This window comes from Puma concolor, chromosome A2 (assembly GCF_028749965.1).
Source record: "Puma concolor isolate L17-30 chromosome A2, mPumCon1.1.hap2, whole genome shotgun sequence".
In the NCBI taxonomy this organism is placed as follows: Eukaryota; Metazoa; Chordata; class Mammalia; order Carnivora; family Felidae; genus Puma; species Puma concolor.
In genome coordinates this window covers 2,919,621-2,937,368 of record NC_141668.1, presented here as the reverse complement: position 1 = coordinate 2,937,368, position 17,748 = coordinate 2,919,621, and the positions used below count along the sequence as shown (strand labels likewise).

Genomic DNA, 17,748 nt, shown 5'->3' with positions numbered 1-17,748 from the left:
GCCACCTAAGGTGGGGAGGGGGAGATGGCGGGCTGCCCGCCTGGCCCAGCAGGTTGGATGTCCGAGTGCAGAAAGCAAACGAAATCACTCAAGGGAAACTTGGCTGGAGACAAAACACATTCAATTTCCTGACTCCTCCGCTTTCTGTCCCGAATTATTTGCTTTTGCAGGGGCACGTTAAACAAATTAAACACTAAAAACAGAACCTCCCTGGCTCAGAGCATCGTCGTTGTTTTTTCTTTAAGGCTATGGTAATAACAGTAATAAAAATGAAAGAACACAATGGCAGCCTGTCTTTTAAAAAATAAACTCAATTTGTCCCCTCCAGTCCTTTTGGCAAATTCTTATCAGGCAGGGCCGAGCAGACAATGGGGGCTTTGTGCTAATGGCTGCTGCACTCCGCTAATGGCTCTGGAAGCTTCCACACTGCTTATTTGGGCTCCTTCCTGCACCTTGGCCCTGCAAACAGCGGCTTCTGGGGACTCTGACATCAGCCTGGCTCCCCCGTCCGGATCTGTCCTGAGAAAGGGGCCTGGTCTGAGCGTTGCTGAGGAGCCCCGGCGGTTCAGGATTCTGTTTCTCCTGCACACCCTTCCCTACCCACCCCCCCTCCCCCCCAGTATCATTTCTCTTTGAAATGTCATGAACTTGGCGCTTTCAGACCCAACCGCGGGCTCAGGCCCCAGACAATGGGATTGTCAGAGGGCCAGCGCCGAGTTTTTTCTGCGTGTGCACCGAGCGTTAAGCCTTTTCGCCCACAAAACGGCTCTGTCTGACCGGGTCAGACAAAAGCCAACTTCCACCCTCCGCCTCGGAGGGCATCTGGGCACAGCCGGGGTGTCCAGCGCCGCGCCGCCCGCTCCCCCTGGGGGGGAGGGGGTCCCAGCCACCCCACCCCCGCCCCGCAGCCCAAGCGCAGGCTTCCCCCCCTGCCTCCCGCCGTGGTGCGATCACCCCAGGCCCCCGGGGCTCCCTCTGCGCCCGCCCCCTCCCCGCGGCGCAGCAGCTGGGGGGCCCCCCCGGCCCGCCCCTTCGTTCGTCCGGCGGGCCCTGCTCTCCGAGGCCCCCCCCCCCACCCCCCCGCGCAGACCTGCAGACCCTCCCTCCGCACCTCCCCGGGCTTGGGCCGCGGGGCCCTGCGGCAGGGGCGCGTGTGAGTGTGCACGAGCGCGTGAGTGTGCCGGGGGCGGGCGGCGAGCCGGCGCCAGGCTCCAGGAGGGACAAGAGGCCTGCTCGGTTCCGAAAAGACCGATGAGAACGCGGGCGCGCCCGACTCCGTGCGGGTGAGTGTCGGGGGGCATCTCTCTCCGGTGGCCCTGGGCTTGGGGGGTGGGGGGATGGCGGCTCCGGGGGTGGTGGGGGACCGCTGCCCGCCGACCTCCTGGCCCAGCCCGAGCGAGCGCGGCCTCCCGCCCCTGGGCGCCCCGCTCCACCTGCGGGACGAGGGGGAAGCGAGCTGGCGGCTGCTGAGAGCTGCTCCCCGGGTTCACGGTCAAGGGCGGCCCAGCGGCGTGTGCGGGGCGGGGCGGGGCGGGGAGGTGGGGGCCCGGCGCGCCCAGGGAGCCCTGCAGGCAGAGCCCGGGAGCGGGCAGGAATCTCGGGCGACGGGCGGGCGGGGCCTCGAGGCAGGCTTCGGAGGGAGGACGGTGCACTCGGGGACGTGGTTTTGTTCCTCCCTCCTCCGCCGTGGAGTTGAGTTTCAGCACGGGCAGGGGGCGGGCTGGAAGGAGAAGGCGGCCGTGAGCGCAGAGCGCCCTCCCACACACACACCTGCAGCAGAACGTGGGCAGGTGGACGTCTTCCAGCCACAGAGTCATATGCAGCGACCCGGGGGTCTGGGGAAGGAGAGCGGCGGGCGGAGCGCGGCTGGGACGGGGCTTGGGAGGCCTGTTTTCCATCCCAGATAGGCCGAGGAGCCCCTCACTAGCCGTGGGGTGAGTGAAGGTGGACTGGACAGTGTCCCCGCCGCCTCTGGAGCCCTGCCCTCCCAACGGTGACTTCTCCCATCTCTGTCAGTGTCCTGGGGCCATAACAGGGTCCTGCAGGCTGGGGGCTTGAGACAGCAAATGTATTCTCTCCCGATTCTGGAGGCTGGAAGTCCGAAATTGAGGTGTGGGCAGGGCCTTCGTTGCCTCTCCCCAGCTTCTGGAGAATTCTTGGTTCTCCTTAGCTCCGCGACGCAGCATTCCAAGACCGCATCGTCACATGGCCCTCTTCTCCCTGCGAGCCTCCTGGCCTCATCTTCCCTCAGTGCCCGCAGAGGCTTCTGCTCCTACCAGGCCTGAAGATGGCCTTGGGGGGACCCTGAGAGACGACCATGGGTCCCAGCAGCCCAAGAGGCCGCCAGGGGACAGCAGGAACAGAATAGCAACACTGCCCGGGGAGCCTTGCACGTCCCCTCTCTGTTCCTGAGGAACCAGGGCTTGGAGCAAGGTGGGCATCTTGGCTGGCTCTTTCCTCCCAGCAGATCGCCGTGTCGCCCCGGGATGCGCTCAGGGTCCTTCCCCCTCTTGACCTCACCCCATCCCCTCCTCCCTTCCCTTCGGGGCTAGAGTCTTGATGGAGCGGGGACTGAGCGTGGTGGCTGACGTTGGCCGTTCCCCAAAGGGGTTGCGACAGAACAGCGCATCCCCAGGAGACTTGGGGCTCTGTGGCGCCCTCCAGAGTGAAGGGTTCCGGGGCCCCTGGAAAACTTCAGCTCCACCGAGCCCTCGGGCTGTGAGTGGGTCTCACGCATGGCTGGGACCTCAGGCCAGGGAAGGGGCAGTCACCGTGCTTGCAAACTTGTTGGTCCCTTCCAGCTCTAAGAACTTGGAACCTGTTACAAGCTAAAGCTGGCCTCCCCCCCCAGGATGCCCTATCCCTGCACTGTTTCCCCACCTCCTCCTAATTCCAGGCCAGGAAGTGTGTCCCTCATCTGGATCCTGTGACACCAGGCCCGAGGTCTGTCACCACACCAGTTCCATCGTGCCCGCTCCATGCTTGCACACGTGAAATCCCGACGCGATGCCTTTGTTTCTGTGTCCCTGGCTGACAGGGACTTTCACGGGCCCGTGTGCAGTAGGTACTTAATTAATGCAAGTGAATGCGTGTCTGGCCACTGCTCCCTGGATGGGGATAAAGGGAACACTCCCCTGACTTAAGCCCCTTTTCCTGCAAGTTGTGTTCCGAGAAGACAGGACTTGTAGCAACGATCCACGCGTCCCTCGTTCTACCCAAACTTCATCTACAGGGGGAAAGGGAAGGAAGCCGTGTGGATTAAAACTCAGACAAGACCCCCAAGCAGAGAATTCGGGATTCCCGAGTGTGATCGCTGGGGCCCGTATCCCGCCGTGGGAGGGGTGGTGCTGCAGACCGGAAGTGGGTGGAACAGACAGCTCTGGGGCCGGTGCACCTGCTGGTCCGCCCGGAGCCCCAGGCCACGGGCGTGTTCCCGTGTCACACCAGGCATCTGCACCTCCCAGAGGGTTTGCTGCCCCCTCAGCCTCGGCAGGGAGCTGGCGCGCCCGCCTTTCCCGCCAGCACCTTAAGGCCCCCGGTTTCCTTGACCTTTGCGTCAATTTAATTGTAGGAATGGTGAGGCTGGTTTGTGCACCGCGTGACGCTGAGTGGATGCGTGTCTGAAGAAATGGTCGGCGCCACAGGAATCCAGGCCCTTGGGCAGCAGGTACCGTGTGCCGGGCGCGGTTGTTCACGGGACGCACCCGGCCAATCCTCACGTCGAGTCCGCAAGGGTGGCGCTTTCGTCATCCCCACCCTCTGCAGGACGGAGCAGATGGCGGGGGTCAGCGTCTGCTCGGCCACTGGGGAGGAGGGGCCAAGCCTCCGTCCTTGGGCAGACCACTCAGCTCGCCCCTCTGTGAACACCTCTACGCGTCCTCCGCTCCCCGAGACGGTGAGCTGTAGGTCGTTTGGAGGGCGTCCTGCACATTGTGCGCGGATCAAGGCACATCCGGCCCCATCAGCACAGGGGCATCGTGCAGAACTTAGGGCGCCGTGTCAGAAGGAGCCCGGGACTAGGCCCGCGGCATCTGGCCCCTCATCTAGGTAGGGGAGGCTTGGGGCAACTCATCTTTCTGGATGTCAGCTCCTACGCAGGCTGCTTTCTCATCTGTACAAGGAAGCCACTGCAAGTCAACTCTGTGGGGCCATGGGGACCATCCAAACGGGGACAATGGAAGCTCCCTTGAAAAGTGCCGGGCAGTGCACAAAGGCAGCCGTCTGCCGTCGTGAAAGTGAGCCCCCTTGGAGGACACCCTCACAACACAAGTAAACCTGGGGCAGAAGGTTCTGGTTGCTTAGACCAGAACAAAGCCCTTCATCCCAGCGCGGAGAAAAGAGGACTGGCCAGGAGTCAGACCATTTGGGTTTTAGCCTGTCAAAGCCTTTTAAGTGTTCTGCTTCGTCAAAGGGTGTGTTACAAACTCAGCTTATTTTAAGGTCCCCTTCGCTCAAAACCTTTGATGTTTCATATTTGAGTAGGAGGCTGTTCCTCCCTCAGAGAGGGCATCCTCGGCTTTCTCCGCCGAGTCCCCTGCTCATGGTCGCGGCCCCTGCACCTGCAGACCAGTGTGTTCTCCTCGGGGGTGCGGTCGTGGCCTTGGAGAGGGGGCTGGGGGGCTGCTGGGTGAGGAGGTGCTGGGTGGAGCCTCTGTAAGACAGGACCAGATAGGAAGGGATGGCCAGGCCTAGGGGGGCAACACTCCCACCAAAGCGGGGAACAGGCGCCCCGGCACCAGGGGGGGTGTGCCCCCCACTGTTCGCGGAGAGAAAAAGCAGACTCGCCTCCTGCCCCGTAGCGTCGGAAAGAAGAAACTGGGGTTCTCAGTGGTCCGGTGAGTTACCCGAGACCCCAGACTACACTCTCAGTCTGTCTGTCCCACTCTTACTGATTTCACCAACGCACGCATTTGGGCTAACGAGTCCTGCTCGCAAATGTGGCGGTCTCGTTAGGAGAGCGCCACCAGCGCTAAGGACACAGTGACGGAAGGCTGGGGGCCAGTGAGTAGCTGTGCCCTGTCCTCGTGGTCGGTGCCGGTGCAGCGGGAGTTCCGGGGAGGCGGGGCCTTCTCAGGGTTTGCAGGACACCAGGCCCTGACCGTCTCCATGTGCGCGTGCCGGTCCCCCCGCTCCAGACAGCCAGGCCTGCCCTGTCGGGCACCTGCTGGGTGTCCCTGGGAAGCCTGCACGTGGGCTCTCTGCGCCCCTCCCTCCCAGCCTGCGCTGTCCTCTCTCACACGGTCCCCAGCATGGGTGTCCCAGGGATTTCCCCGAACCCGACATTTGGCCGCTCTCATCTTGGGGACTCGAGGAGGCCAAACACGGTCAGCGGCCAGGGTGGGAGAGATCACCCCTGTTATGCAGAACCCCCCAACATTTCCCGGCTATAGATTGACTTTACCACTTTGCAAGAGCTGCTCCCGTGGGAGGGGCGGTGCTGACCCGGAGGCTGAGGAGCTGGCCAGGTCTCGGGGGGGGGGGGGTGCGGAGGGCTGGCAGTGAGCTGCATCCCGGGCCCCGAGGCCACGTTGCCTCCTGGCTGGGCCGAGGGGGCTGGGTGGGAGCCGCCGGTACCCCCACAGCACTGTAGGGTAGCTCTTGTCCCGTTTCACAGCAGGGAAACTGAGGCCCAGGAGGGCAGGTCATGGGTTGGAGGTCACCAGCCAGTAAGGCACGGAGCCGGATTTTAAATCTGGCTTCTTGAGGCCAAAGCCTGCCAGCGCTCCACCCCTAGGCCACATCAGCCTCCGGTGCAGGTGTAGCGCCTGGTGTGGGTGCCTCTGAGACACCCCTTCTCCTTAGTAGACCCCTGATGCAGAGGGGTCTCCAGAAGCAAGAGACTGCGGCTGCCGGGTGCACCATGCAAGGGCTTGCTTCCAGGGTGTGGACTTCAGGCCAGTGTGAGCCTGGCGGACTCCACGAGCACACCTGCCTGGTCTGAGATCAGGCAGGGGGCGGGGTGGGGGGGTCTGGCCGGAACGCCAGTGAGCTGAGACTCGGGCCCTTAAAGGAGCTATGTGGTGGCCCAGGGGGCAGTCCAGCAGAAGAGTGCTGGGGCGGGCCGGAGAAGACAGGGCTGGCCTGTGGGGCCACCTAGAGGACGCCTCCTCCGGCTTGGGGCTAAGGGACTGGTGGGCGGTGAAGGCCGCTTGGAAAAGCAAGAAGAGGGCCGGTGACGGATCTGGACCCTCATCCCGAACACAGCGGGTTGTCTGGGAACGGCTTGAAGTTCACGGTCAGCTTGCCACGAGCGTCAGTCGCGTCCCCAAGGGGAGAGAGGTGGCCCGTGGAAGGGGACACGGGTGTGGACGCCTGGGCCGGTGATGGCAGGCAGCAGCCCCCACCCCGTGGCTTAGGGGCGGTCACCTGATGCTAGAGGAGAGGGGACAGACAAGGAGCAGGGGACGCGCACCTCTGATTTCCTGTTGACCTCCCACCGCTCAGACCCAACTGGAGCCAAAGGCCAAGGCAGCTGCTGGGTTGTGCCCAGTTAGCTCCTCCAGGCGCAGAGAAGGGCAGTCAGGTGGGGACGACCCGGCCCAGAGGCCGTAGGACCAGGTGGTCCCCCCTCTGTGACGGGGAAGCCCCCACGCCTACCACTCCTCGGTCCCCGGTTCACGAATAGAGAGGAGTCCCGGAGGGCCCCCCCACCCCGGTCCGGCATAAACAGCCCTGCGGTGCTTTATTCGGAGAAAACCAACCAGCGGGAGCTCTGGCCGTGTTGAGGGGCCTCTGTCCACCCACAGGGCTCCGCTCACGCTCCCCGTTTGGCACGTCACTGTCCTCATTGCCCCCGTCACAGGCACGTCGTGCAGGGTGCGGTGGGGCCAGCCTGCGGGGGCGCGTGACCCAGATCGCGCCGGGCCTCCCGCCAGATCCCAAAAGGGCCAGGCCACGGGCTTTCGTCAGCGGCCGGGGTAGGTGCCGTGGAGTAGGAGGTACCACGTGTGTCCCGGGACCGTCACCTGTGCGGTCCCCCCCTTCCCACGTCAGCCGCTGAGTGATAGGCTCTCTGAACTAAGCGAGGGAGACCCAGGCTCTCCGGTGGGTCCCTTCGTTGGGTTCTGGCTGCGAAGTAAAGGGAAATCCAGAAACGCCGTGGCTGGAAGCTTAGGGCCCAGGTGTGGGGCACACACGGTCCTCAGCGCTACCCGGCTTCGTAAGAGACGCCGAGGTACGGAGCCCGAGGGACACAGGGACGCCAACAAACTTCTCGCCAACTACGTGCACCCAGGACGGGGGGAAGGCAGGGCGGGGTGGGGGGCGGTCTTAATCAAGGCAAGTGACTAAATGGCAGTGACATTCAAATTAACATTATTCACCTTTGGTCTGGAGAACAGTGAGCGGATGATCGCAGGCCGTGTATGTTTGAGTGGCAAGTCGTTAACTATAAAAACTCACAGTATGGTGTCTCTTGAAAAATACTGCAAAATGAAAAGCATAAAGCCTGTATTTTCCCATTTCATTAAAATATGAGTGTGACCCCCCCCCCCCCACCGCCCCGCCGCGTGGGAACGTAGCGGGCGGACCGCCGCCGGCTGGGCTGAGAGTTCACGGTCCCCGCCCGGCGCTCAGAACCCCGCCCGCGTGCCGGGCCCAAGGCTGCCCGAGTGTTTAAAATGTCGGAGAGCCACTCTCAATATGCACGGCCTGGGACGCGGGCTTAATAAAGCATCCTCCTTCACAGTCGCGGGTCGTGCCGACAAAACGCAGCCGCTGAGGCCGGGGAAGCCCGCGAGGCTGCGGCCTGGAGTCACGCGCTTTCCAACCCCGGGCGGGAGGGGTGCGGTGTGTAGAGTCGTGTGCAAACCCCGAGTCTGTCTGCGGCTTCATTTCCACGCCAGGCCCGGCGGCAAAGTGATGCGGTGGGAGACGCGTGGTGTTTTGGGGCAGGACCGACACATCTGCTCACAGGCTGAGCTCCAGGGAGCCCTGGGGACCCCAGCCCAGACGCTCCCCTGGCTGGTGGCTGCGACCTTCCCCCCCCCCCCCCCCCCGGCCCCCGTGGCCCCTGCGGCCAGGAGGGAGGGCAGGGCTCCTCTGGAGGGAGGGAAGGGGCGGAAGGCCAGGAGATCCCCGGACGACGGGGCGGAACAGCCCAGAGTCAAGGTGCTTGTGGACCACTGGGTTTAGAGGCTCGTCTTCTTTGAACGGGGCTCTCAAAATCAGGAACCAGGGCCCTATGCGATTCTGTACGGTCTGTAGAATTTCCATTCCCAACATTGGAAAGACGTGTAAAAATACGAACATGTGCAAAAAATAAACAAGTGTAGAAAGTAAAAAAGAAAAAAAAACCCCATCCACCACCCGTCAGAAGTAAGAGTGAAATGAATGTGTTTGTTTTCCATAGAAAGTATGAAAAAAACAGCTCTGTGTTGCTTTAGGAATCGGCCCCGGGCTCTGAAAGCCGGGGAAAGAAATCATTTAAAATTTAATTTTAAACGAATGACGCTTTCTTGAGAATCTCCATTCTGGGCCCATCGCCTTAGCAGCACAGACCACACTTTCCTTAGATACCAAATTAATTGCTTTGCTGAGAAGCCCCGCAGTCACCCAGGAGGGACTGAGGGGCCGCCCCTCCCCCGTTTCACCTGCGACCTGAGAGCTGGCGCCTCCCACGGTCCTGGCCTTGGGGACTGTGTCTGAAACAATGAGGGAAATGCGACTGTTGTACAAACTGGGTTTGAAATGCCTTTTCCAGACTTGCTTCTGGAAAGGCACCGTTTGGTCTTTGGACGCCATCCAGGCGATGTCGAGATCACCGCCCTGAAGGGACCCCTGGTGGTCTCTTCCGGGGGGCAGAGGTCCTGGCCGCCGGGAGGGAGGGCTGCCCGCTTCTCCCGTCCCTCGATGGAAGCCGGCCCGTGGTCAGGGGGTGCGCTGGCCTCCCGCCCACCACACACAGCCGCTCGAGACCCAGTCTGCTCTGTTATCGACTCTCCGCCCCTCGAGGACCACAGGGACCGTGGGGAGGAAACGGGGAGACCATGGAGGGGCTGAGGAGCCTCAAGGCGGGCGAGGCTGTTGGCCTGGGTGCAGGCCGCGGGGGACGCCTTAGCGCCCACCCTTGTTGGGGCGCCCACGGTTGTCTTTCCGGAGACAATGGCACGGCTCCCTACTCACACTCTGGGAAGGGCATCCCTGCAGGGGAGGTTCCAGCGGGCCCCAGGCAGCACCCTCTGCAAGTGCTATTTCCTGCCCACAACGTTTCGGTTCCAGTAAGTCGGGCGTGTGAGCACTTGACGCCTCAGAAAGCCAGCTCGGAGGAGCGCTCCCCCGCGGTGTGGACAAGGAGGACGACTGCACGGCCGCAGCCTTGCCCGAGGACACGGACGCTTACCCCAGCTCCCCTCTCTCCCCAAACGCCAAGCAGCCCGCGTGCGTGAACCCCTTTGTTCTCCTGGCTGCCGTTCCGAATTTACAATATTTGATCGAAGCTGCACGAGAATAATGATCCCCGCTCCTGAATGTTTTCACGACGGCACACTGAGGAGCCAGCGGTGACGAAACGGCGAGGGGCGCCGTGTGATTCCCCGGCCAGCCAGAGGCTGGGGGCCGCCGCTGAGGGTCCCTGCCGCCCCCGGGGCCCGGCGTGATTGATGAAAACCCTCCCGGAAGGCGCTCCCACTCGGCCATGCTTTTAATATACGTCTTAACACGGTTATGCTTTTAATACACGTCGTAACGCGTGGGAGCGTGCCGGGGCGGGTGCCGCTGGCCTCCTCGGCCTCATCCGTGACTGTGGGTCACCCGGCTGCCCAAAGGCCCTCAGACGTCATCATAAGTGACACTTCTCCCACCATCCGTGCGTCAGTGACATTATCAGGTGCGGAACGAGGGGGAGAAACAGACCGGTGGCCTCACCCTCTGACAGCTTACCGCACCCCCACCCCTAACCCTTCGGGGACAGAGACGTTGAGCTGCGGGTGAGAGTTCCTATTTTCTTTATTCTTACATTTTCTTGGAACCAGAGGATCTGCTCTATAAAGGGAAGCAGCGATTTTCTAGGAGAGCCGAGGTCAAGGCGAATGAGCCCGGGAGAGATGAACACATCTCGGTTTGGGAGTCCACCAAAGTGAGTTTGGGTCCTGCCACTTGCTAGCCACGAGTCAGGCAACTCACTCTCCCAGAGCCTCCGCTACCGTCCCCGTAAAATACGGGCAAACGTAACGGGATGCTGTGACTGCTAGACCACAAACCGGGGCTCAGGCACTCACGAAATAGCGGGTTCGCCCAGTAAGTGTCCTCGGACCAGTTGCCCCATGTGGTCGCTGTTGTGTCAAGGTTCAGCTTTGGGCTAGCGGTGCAGCCTGTTTACTGGGCACCTATTACGCGTCAGTGCTAATGCGGAGACAAACCGTGCCTGGCGCTGCCCCGCAGGGCCTCACGGATCACACACGTGGAAAGACGAGCAGGTCGCGAGGTTGGAGAGGGTGCGGTGCCCGAGGCGGGGTCGGAAGGTGCGAGCTGGAGCTTGGAGGGGTGGATGACGCCAGGAAGGGCATTTGGCCAGAAGGAACAGCAGTCACAGAGACACAGAACCACGGCCTCCCTGGTACGTTGCCGGAGCCTCCGGGAGGGCTCGTGGGGGGTGAGCTCAGGGCGGGCTCCTGGACGTGTGGCCGTGGGCTGGGACCCCGTCCTGCGAACAGGAGGGCACCATAGGGGTGTCTGATGAGGGAAGTGACATGGTCAACATTTTACTTTGGGAGGACAGTTCTGCCAGGAATGTTTGCCTGGGAGGAGGTGAGGACAGCCCGGGGGACAGCGGCTATGGAGGTGAGCCAGAGGAGTGTGGGGCAGAGCTGGGGTGAGGTCTCAGGGAGACCGCAGAACGGAAGGCAGGTGCGGGCCAGGCAGGACAGAGGTGACAGCGCCTTGGACCAAGAGGGCACATCCCGTGATGCAGGGCTTCCCGGGGACTCTCCTCACAGCAGCCCCGGGGGGGTGGGGGGTGGGGGTGGGGGCTGGCCATTTGTTGCTTGCACCTACCTTACAGGCATGGCCCTGGGGCTGGGACAAATGTCGCCATCCGTCCAACCCACGTCGCTGGCGCACGCTGAAACCACCCAAGGCTTCCGCACTGCTTCCCAGACTCGACGTGCGCCTCCCAGGACCCCAGGGATGACGCAGGGAATGCGTCCCCACGCACCCCCTCTGGGACCACCTTCCCCTGTCTCCGGGTGCCAAGGGCGCTGAGCGAGGCCTCGGCCAGGACCGGCCAGTCGGCCGGCAGGCCGCAAGACTTGGGGCTGACGCGATGTCAACTCGGTGCGGTAACGGTGGTTTTCCCGCTACAAACGGCGAGTAGTGTCTGTGGAAACAGTGCAGGCTGCCTGGTGGCTGGCCCGTTTCCACAGTGGAAACCGGCTTGTGGGATATGTTTTAAAGGTCTAGCGTGGGGGCGCCTGGGTGGCTCAGTCGGTTGAGCGTCCGACTTCGGCTCAGGTCACGATCTCGCGGTCCGTGAGTTCGAGCCCCGCGTCGGGCTCTGTGCTGACGGCTCAGAGCCTGGAGCTTCTTCGGATTCTGTGTCTCCCTCTCTCTCTGCCCCTCCCCTGCTCATGCTCTGTCTCTCTCTGTCTCAAAAATAAATAAACATTAAAAAAATTTTTTTAATAAAAAAAATTAAAAAATATGAAGGTCTAGCGTCATAAGAATGCAGAAAAGCTGCTCCTGACTCTCCATTCCCTCCTGCAATCCTGCCCCAGCCGCCCAGCCCCGTGGGGGCTGCTCCCCTGCCCAGCTGGGTTCTTCCCACTTTGCTGCCTGAGAGCTGCGGGCTTTTTTTTTTTTAAGTTTATTTATTTATTTTGGGACAGAGCGCACGCGCACAAGCCACGGAGGGGCAGAGAGAGAGAGAGGGGAAGAGAGAATCCCAAGCAGACCCCACGCTCAGCGTGGAGCCCTACGCAGTGCTGGAATTCACAAACCTTGAGATCGTGACCTGAGCCGAAATCAAGGGTCGGGGGCTTACCTGATGGAGCCACCCAGGCGTCCTGAGACGCGCGTGTGAGCGCTTAGCCGCGGTCGGCCAAGCAGAGCCGGGGTGCTGCCTGAGTAGGAAGCTGGCTTGTCTGGCTGGTGAACACACTTCCAGACGCACGGGCCTCGTGTTACCCGTCGCGGATGGTGTCATCCTCCGTGCCCGTGGACCGTCACGCAGCAGCTCGGTACCCACGGGAACGGTCTCACCTGAGGGGGGAGGGGAGGGGGCGAAGGGTGGGGGGATCTGGCTCACCTGGGCAGCTTGGTTACCCAGACGCCCTCAAGCTACTTACACAGGCTGAAGACACAGGAGGGCGTTGAGGGCAGACCCCTGGCGCACGGCACAGGGGTCCTGAAGTCACGGTCCGGAAAGACACGGGTGGGAATAACACCCCACGGAGGCAGCGGGCAGCCAGAGTCCCTGCGAGCATCTCTCTGGAGCTGCGCGTTGAGAACCTTCGGTGTTGAGCCTTGAGGTCAGCCGTGGTGGGAGCATTTCTACCATGAAATCCAGCGAACGGCACAAATCGGGCGCCCTGCCTCCACCCCCGAGCAAGCCTGCGGACACATCCCCGCGGAGAACGGTCTCAGGGCCTGGACGTCCCAGAGGGGTCGCCGGCCGCCTCGGAAATGAGAACGAACCCGGGCTTTGAGGGTTCGCTGTGTTTAAGGCCTGTCCACCTGGCCAGGCCCGAGTCCAGATTTAAGCAGCCCGTGCTGGTCCCCACGGCCCGATCCCGGCCACTTGCCTGGCCCTGACCTCACGTTAGTTGGGTGCTGGGTCTCGTAAAACTTCTCACAAGACAACAACACTGTTGTCTTATTTATTTAGGTGTTTATTTAGCACCTGATATGTGCCAGGCCCCGGTGCGAAGGACCTCATGCGCACGAATCGTTTCATTTTCTCCAAACGCCTACGAGGCGGATAATGGTTTCCACATTTTAACACCGGAGGAACCTGAGTGGGAGGAGTTGAACCGCGTCCCGCAAAACTACGCTACGGTCCTACCCGCGGGAACCCCAGAACGTGCCCTGTGAGTAAAACCGGGGTCATCGTACAGGGACTGAGCTCAGGCGAGGTCGCCCTGGTGGGTCACGCACAGGCCCCCACCCTGGGAAAAGGAGGGAAGTCTGGACGCAGACACAAGGGAGGAGCCGCGTGCGGGCGAGGCGGAGACGGGGCGGGTCAAGCCACAGGTCACTGGCAACAGCAGAGCCGGGAGAGGAGCCGGAGACAGGTTCCCTCACAGCCTCAGGAGGAAGCGACCCTGCCGACCTTGATGCTGGGCCTCTGGTCTCCAGAGACGCCGGGAGGCTCGCAGAGGGCAGGACGGGGCCGCGTTCACAGGCGCCCGAGGGGACACGACCACAGTGTGACGCCCCAGGGACCCTCAGGAGCAGATGGCCCAACCCCTTGGTTCCCAGAGGCAGACACTGAGGCTCGAGGAGGAGGGGACGCCTGGAGCGTCGCGGAACAGGGGCCAGGACCGGAGTGGAGGACTGCGGAGTCCCCGCATGTGGCCCGGCTCCCCAGCCCGCCCCGAGGTCGCTGTGTCCCCAGCCCTGGGTGTCCCCCCGGGACAGCTCACCATGTGGCCGCAAGAGTCCCCCGCTGCTGCCGGGCCCGCCTCGCCCGCCTGCCCACGGACCCCCGCACACCCCTCGAGAACTTTGGCTCCTCGCAGGTGGCATCTGAGGCCCCTGGAGTTTTCCAGAAGGAAAAACATAGTCTTTCCTCCTTTCCCTTTGACTACGTTCAGTCATCTTTGCGCCAGGGAGAAGTCCCCGTGTGACTTCTGTCGGACGTCTGACACTTCCCTCTGAGCAGCAGCCCAGGGGGCCCGCCGTAGAGGCTGAGGCGGGAGAGGCTCATCTCGGGGGCTAATGATCGCGCTGGCCTCAAATGGTTGCCGCGAGAGGGACAGCGGCCAGTGCACCGTAACCTCATGCGTTAAGGAGATCAGTGAGCGCATGAGCAGAGAAGGCTGCCCGACGAAGTGTGTCCGTCTGGGGTGTGCCCTGTAACCCAGAGGGATACGCGGTCCACGGGGGCCTCGGTGGCAGCCCAGACCTCACGCGGGTCCCCCCTCCTGTCTTGCTGCCCTTTCTGCTGTGCCCTGGGCGTCCTCCACGGCTCCCGGCCTCCCTCGAGTCTCCCTCGTGCGTCACAACCAGCACAGACACGGCCCGCCGAGGTACGGCGGTGCGCAGGACTCGGTTGGACTTGCGTGGAAACTTCTAGAAGGGGCTGGAGGGGCTCGCTGCAACGCCGTTAGGTCCCAATCACGCTGGAGGTGACTTCCCACGCCGTCCCCTTGCAAACGTGCAAGCCACACGGGAACATCTGTAAAATGCTGGAGGCTCCACCGCGTGAGCTGCAAAAAACGAAAGTCCTCTGACTTCGCCAGCTCAGTGACGCTGCTGGGGGCCAGTTTGTAGCGCTTCTGCCAGAAACCCAGCTGGCATGAAAGGGGGTTTTTAATCCAGCCTGGAGTAGCCTCCCGCGTTAAAAAATCCTTTGCACGACTGCAGAAGTCTCCAGCAGGCCCCGTTTTCCCTACAGCTAGAGGAGGCGCGACGTCTCGGCCGGCACCGTTCGGGAGCCAGATCCTCGTGGCCCGAGCCAGGGGCAGAGGCCGGGCCAGCAGGTCCCGTCCACGAGCCGAGGGCCCCAGCCTGGGGACAGCTCTGACGAGGGGAGGTACCCACGTGGGATGCAAGCACAGCGTTCAGACCAAAGGGGAGAGCTCTCCGAAGAGCCGCGAACAGCTGAATTCAAGAGAAACAACACAGATCGGCGACCAGGCTTTTCAGCCCCCGATTCTCTCTGTGCATCCGGTCTAGCTCCCAAAACCCCGGGCGGAATCGGACCCCCGCTCACGTGGCTCGGGTGCACAGACCTTCGTCCACTCCCACCGCCTGCGGAACAAAGGCCACGTGCTTCATTCTGCCTTCTCTCCTGCAAAAAACAGAACGGTTTTTAAACTGATGGTGAGGATTGTGTTCGTCGAGCCCGCAGGCTCCCGTCCATTCGGCCAAAGGAGCTTCAGCCCGGGGCCTGTCCATTGGGTGGGGGCGGCGGCCCGCACCCCAGGGCCCGGCCGGGGTCGCTGCGGGACGCTTGCACGCTGGCCACGTTCTCTGACCTGGGGCGGGGGGTGGGGGTGGGGTTGCTGTTTGGGCTTACTTCCGTCTCTCCAGATCTGCTCCTGGGGTCCCGGCACGGCGGCCAGCTGAGTCACGGATTCCTCCGCGTGCGCCCCGTGGCCTCGAGAATACCGTCCTGGTCTGGCCCCCACAGCCTTCGGAGCCCTCCCCGCCCCCTCGCCCACAGCTCCCTGGACACCAGAAGATCTTCAGGCCTCGCACCCGGGCTCGCACACTCTCCCCCTCACCCCCACCCGCAGAAAACTTGCTCGCCTCGAGGTCCAGGCCAGACACCCCTCCTTGTGAGCAGACTTCCTGCTCCCACAGCCACGAAGTCCAATGAACTGCCCCCTTGTCTACAGGCGCGACCACAGACCACACCGTTCCGGCTGTCCTGTGCTTCCTGTCCACGCTCGGGGCACACACGTTACTGCACAATCGCGTGCAAGTGCCTGAAAGAGAAAGGCTGTGGGTTGGTCCTCTCTGCCTCTTGCCTGATGCCGTGGACAGAATCTAACAGACGTTATAGGTTGGAAAAGGTGCGAAGAAGGGTGTGTTAGGGGCTGAATTGTATCTCCCCGGATTCGCACGTTGAACCCTAACCCCGGGACCTCAGAACGCGACGGCATTTGGAGACGCGATGTTTAAGGAGGTGATTGAGGTAAAAGGAGGTCACCAGGGTGGCCTTGATCCAATTCGACTGGTGTCCTTATAAGAAGAGGAGATCAGGGCATAGACGCACGGGGGGAGGATGGTGTGAGGACTTGGGGAGAAGACGGCCGCCCACGCGCTGGGGAGAGAGGCCCCAGGAGGAACCAGCCCTGTGACACCTTGGTGTGAGACTCCCAACCTCCGTCAGTCCCCGTCCCTCTCTCTGCCTCGTTCCCACCGCCACCCGCAGCTAAGAGCCTCCCCCAGCAGTCCTGTCCCGGCCTCCCTGAAGTGCCTGCCGGGGGCTCAAAGGACACAGCCCTCTCCAGCCGCCACCGGCCCGGAGGCCGCCTCTGCAGGCTCGTTCACGCGGGTCCCGAAGGAGCCCCTGCCGCAGGAGACCCCCTCCCAAGCTTGGAGAGGGGGCACCCAGAGAGGGAGGGGTGGGGTGTAGGAGCAGGGGAGATGGAGGGAAGCAGAGGCTGAGGGCGGAAGGGAGGCCGGCCGCCCGAAGCCTCCCCTCCACGCCGAGAGCGGCCCTGGACCTGACAGACAGCGCCCGTGCTGGTTCCTCCTGTGCGTGTGCATGCCTGCGTAAACGCCCCCGCCACACCCCTGCAGGAGAGCCGCCACCAGCAGCTGCAGGATCAGGAGATCGCAAACCCGCTCTGTTTTGAAGATGTCAGCATTCAGGCGGATCAAAAGTCGAGCCCGGAGGCTGCTGTCAGCCTCCCAAGCACATAACTTCATACAGTTTCAGAAGCCCCGGTGCAGGGCTGTGGCTGGAGGCAGGCGAGCGTCCGCTCCAAGGCTGCGGGCAGCAGGGAGGGAGGGAGAGGGGCGGGGTGGGGGGCGGGGGTTCTGCAGGGTCGTGGGCAGGTGGGGCGGCATCTCCTCTGAGCACCCTTCCCAGGGGGGGGGGGAGGGCCCTGGTGGAGGGGCCGAGACACCGCACCCTCCAGCTTCTCCAGGGCACCCCAGAGAAGCTCTGAGACGGCAGTGTGATTTCCTCCATGGGGCAGCCAGGAAAACAGGCTCAGAATTATCCGGGGGTGGATGAGCCACAGCCAAGGCCTCCAAGTCCTAGAGTGCAGGGAGCAAGGAATAGTGGGGAAGGGCAGGGGGCCGGGGGTCACGGTCGATCAGGAATTGGTTGACGCACCATGTAGGACTGAGCAGATAGAGCTGGGTCAGTGTGAGCGTGCGGCCCCCATAGCACCCTCACAGGCTGCGTCCTGTGAGGAGTCGCTTGTACGTTTCTGCGGGCCTCTTCCCCTGTGTCCCCGTGTGTCCCCTCCCCCTTTCCTGCATCCTTAAGTCTCATTCATGGGTCATGAGACACCACCGGTGTCTCCATGACCTCACTGGGCCCTGAGCTCTAGGCGGGGATGCCTGCCCCGCTCCCAACTGTAAGAATGGAAGAAAAGACCAGAGGGGGGATCTTTCATCATGCCCATTGGAAAGGCAAGGAAAGTGAGGCACGGAGAGGCCAAGACAGTCGAGGTCACATAGCTCACAAGTGGAAGGAACGCACGAAAATCCAAGCAGTCTGGACCCAGAGCCTATAATGTGAAGCACTCTTTACTTACAGCGATAATTCTTCATTTTTTTAAAACAATTTTCCTGGGGTGCCTGGGTGGCTCAGTCGGTTAAGCATCTGACTTTTTTTTTTTTTTTAATTTTTTTAACATTTATTTATTTTTGAGACAGAGAGAGACAGAGCATGAACGGGGGAGGGTCAGAGAGAGGGAGACACAGAATCCGAAACAGGCTCCAGGCTCTGAGCCGTCAGCACAGAGCCCGACGTGGGGCTCGAGCTCACGGACTGCGAGATCATGACCTGAGCCGAAGTCGGCCGCTTAACCAACTGAGCCACCCAGGTGCCCCTCGTCTGACTTTTTATCTCAGCTCAGGTCATGGTCTCGCCATTCATGGGATCGAGCCCCCCATCAGGCTCTGTGC

General features: G+C 62.3%; 1 long non-coding RNA gene across 1 annotated transcript in view; it reads left to right on the top strand.

Annotated features, from left to right (window-relative positions):
* Positions 1-1,172: 1,172 nt before the first annotated feature.
* Positions 1,173-17,748, top strand: part of LOC147582921 (uncharacterized) — a 30,024-nt gene continuing 13,448 nt past the window's right edge. Inside the window, exon 1 of the long non-coding RNA XR_015242577.1 lies at positions 1,173-1,283. This is a non-coding gene — a long non-coding RNA (uncharacterized LOC147582921). The remainder of the gene's footprint in view (positions 1,284-17,748) is intronic.